Consider the following 3,824-nt stretch of genomic DNA (forward strand, 5'->3'; position numbering starts at 1 on the left):
TATATTATATCTATAATATAATATATATACCTATAATTTTTCTTACATACATGTTAATAATCATTTGAATTTTATTTTTACAGACAATATCCTCACATCCTCAAAAATGTGGAGAGGAAGACTAGATAAAACTTTAATGAACACATTAGAAAAGGGCTGAAAGGATGCCTGGTTGACCATCAGCCAGAAATATGCTTTGATGTAGCACTGGATGGTCCTGCAAGAGAGCCTTGATAGCTCAAGAACTGAAAGTTGACCAAAAGAGATCTAATAGTATGGGAAGGAAAACCCATCATACAGATAGGAGTGCTCTCCTCTTGCCTGAGAGAGGGCCAGGGCCCTTGTGGGTGTGACGACTGGGTATCAGTGTGTGTGGCAGTGATGACCAAGAAATGACAACTGCCAATAGCAACACATGTGCAAGCCCTTAACTCCGCCCTCATTCCCTCTCCTTCCTCCCATAATCCCCTGGAGCCAGAAAGGGGCAGACTCTCTTCCGTAGCCATCTTGTCTGAACCTCCGGAAGGAAGACCCTCACCTGGAAGGACTGGTTGGGAAAGTAAAGAAGCTAGCCTTTATAGGCTTTAAAAAAAGGTGGGAGGAGAATATTAAGGAAAAATTTAAGTCTTCTTTCAAAATGACAAAGTGTTCACTAGAATACATCTTAATGCATAATTCTGTTTTCAATGTCAAATGTGGAAAATGATCTTTTATTTGCTTTATTTTGTAACATGGCATAATTCCCTTTTCCTACCTCTAAGAGTACTGAGGTAAAGTTCATGTGCTTGGAAATTCAAAAGAGGAAATTATAGTAATTATTTTTAAAAATTACCAAATATTTTGGTAATATTACCAAAATGTTACCCCATCACAACAAGTTCCATTTACAGTGAACTTATTACATGTCAGACACTGCAGTATTCTATATGCACATCCTTACAACAACATTATACAAGAAATATTGTTAAACTCAAGTATTTTAGTGAAAAGAAACAGCAAGGGAATTAAGTAATTTACCTAAGTATACACTTAGAATATCACCGTCAGTGGTAAATATTATTAGCTTGAAAACATCTGCTCTTAACCACACAGAACATGTCTGTGTGTGTTTGCCCATGTGAAATAGTCCTTCTGGTCTCACTTGCGTGAGAGCATGTGCCTGTGTGTATGTGCACTAATGTATGAGTAAAGTGTCTTCCTTTGTCTGTAAATATTAGAAGTTTTTGTCTGATATTTAACGTCCTAGTAAATCCTGGCGGGCTACAGTCCATGAGGTTGCAACAAGTCAGACACGACTTAGCACCTAAACCTCCACCATTAGTTTTTGAATCACAGGACCCGAACAAAGAATGGTACCCGAAGGTTGCATCAGCTGTTTAGAATGCAATCCAGTGCTACCATGATATCTATGGGTGAGAAAAAAAGAGCTACCACCCAGGTTTCACTGGATCATTTTTTCAAAAGGGTTAAATTCAGACAGAATTAAATTCAGCAAGGAACCAGAACCTGTGCCATCAACATCAGGCATGGATGAAATTGAAGTTTGCCCTTCATCTCCTATTGCTGATGATCCTTCAGCTCTACCATCTCCCACCTCCTCTCCCTTCTCTAGTCAGTAACTCTTCTTGCCTGTTCACTGGATGCTGGCCCCTGTATGTCAGCTGTTGTACTGGACTACTATACTTTTCCAGCTACTGTCTTATAAGATTAAAAATGCTTTATTTGTGTTTGTTTGCTTTTATGTATTATTTGTATGAAAAGTACTATAAACCTATTACAGTATAGTACTATATAGATAATTAGTATTAGTTGGGTACCTAGGCTAAGCTTGTTGGACTTACAAACAAATTGGACCTAAGAATGTGCTCTCAGAACTCATTTTAATGTAGGGGACTTACTGTAAATAAACTCTGTTCATTCCCTCCATTTCTAAAAGCAAGATTTGCATATCTGGGGCCTTCCAGAAGTCTAGGTATAATCCTCAGTAGGGAACTAAACCCAAGAGCAGACCCAGGCTCTGTGAAGGAGAAACCTGGTGCTCTGGCAGCTGAGTGAAGGAAGAGAGCATCTAATAAACAGTCAATAATGGGTCCTGGAGAGGGTGGACTTTGACCAGGGCCTCAAAGATGGGAAGGTTTTCACAAAGTGTAGGTGGGTAAAAAAAGCAGAGACATTACTTTGCCAACAAAGGCCCATCTAGTCAAAGCTATTGTTTTTCCAGTAGTCATGTATGGATATGAGAGTTGGACTATAAAGAAACCTGTCCACCGAAGAACTGATGTTTCTGAACTCTGGTGTTGGAGAAGACTCTTGAGAGTCCCTTGGACTTCAAGGAGATCCAACCGGTCCATCCTAAAGGAAATCAGTCCTGAATATTCATTGGAAGGACAGATGTTGAAGCTGAAACTCCAATACTTTAGCCACCTGATGTGAAGGACTAATTCATTGGAAAATACCCTGATGCTGGGAAAGATTGAAGGCAGGAGGAGAAGGGGACGACAGAGGATGAGATGGTTGGATGGCATCACTGACTCGATGGACATGAGTTTGAGCAAGCTCTGGGAGTTGGTGATGGACAGGGAGTCCTGGTGTGCTGCAGTCCATGGGGTCGCAAAGAGTTGGACATGATTGAGCGAATGAGCTGAACTGAACTGAACTGAACTGAAGTGGGTAAGGATTTTATTTAGAAAGAAGTTGTAGGGGTGCTGAAGGAGGGAGATTTAGGCCTAGAGGACAGTAGCTGAGAAGTGCAGGTGCAACAACTTGGGTTGGAGATAGAATAGGAGCAGCAGAAGATGAGGTTAAAAAGTCAGACTAGGTCTCTGCCCTGACTCCTCCAAGTGAGGAGTCTGTTCTCAATCTGAAATGGGACAGGGTCACAAATTCTCACCGCAACAGAGGCCAGGTAGGTAACGTAAGTGGGTGAAGAGGGCCTAGTATAAGACACAGGCATACACTTAATTTATATTAACCACTTCGAAATTATCTTTACTTTCCTAAGCAAATACGTTACTTTTCAATTATAACTTAAATATATAGCTTCTCAGGCTATCTTTCATTGTCTTATCTTTGAAAGTGATATGAGGAAAGAGAATAGTTCTCCACTCTAAGAAGAACAACAGCACAAGCATACATGTAAGTAACAAATCAGTCCCAGAATCAGGAATCAAAAGGGACAGTTGAGGACTTGGACAAACTGGCATGGACTTGTTTTATCTTTAGGAGGTACTCAGTACTCAGCTCTTTATTGCCTCATGACAGCCTGGGCCCAGGACTTGCAGATCTTTTAGGTTTTCATTAAAAAGCAGAAGTTCTGGTTTTGATGTAAAGTCATTTGATTGCTTAACAAAGGCTAAAAAATTAAAAAACTGAGTAAGCCAAATAAACAAAATATATATTCCATCTACATTAGAACTATAGGCTCCTAATTTGCACCTTTGTTTAGGAAATAATGCTTTTTGAATAGAAGGATAACACATTTAGAATTTACTTTAGGAACATATCTGCTGGTCATATATGAAATGAACTAAAGCAAAAGGAGAACTGAAAGCAGATAACCAGTTAGGGCATCTTTCAAAAAGCTTGGCTTGAAATGAGTAGGATGCTAAGGAAATGGAAAGGTGTTTCCAGGGGTAGGACTGTGAAAGAGACTTAGGATTTGGTAGCAGGATGTGGGGAGAAAGAAAAAAGGATTTCTTTTTTTCTTTCTCCCATGATGTTGATACCAAGGGAGGGTATGACAGTGACCTCAAGACCTCAAGTACTCCCGAACAGGAGATGTGAAGCCACAGGAGCAGTAACAGGCAGAAAGAAATCAGACAAGA

Source organism: Bison bison, unplaced genomic scaffold (assembly GCF_000754665.1).
Source record: "Bison bison bison isolate TAMUID 2011002044 unplaced genomic scaffold, Bison_UMD1.0 scf7180017864370, whole genome shotgun sequence".
In the NCBI taxonomy this organism is placed as follows: domain Eukaryota; kingdom Metazoa; phylum Chordata; class Mammalia; order Artiodactyla; family Bovidae; genus Bison; species Bison bison.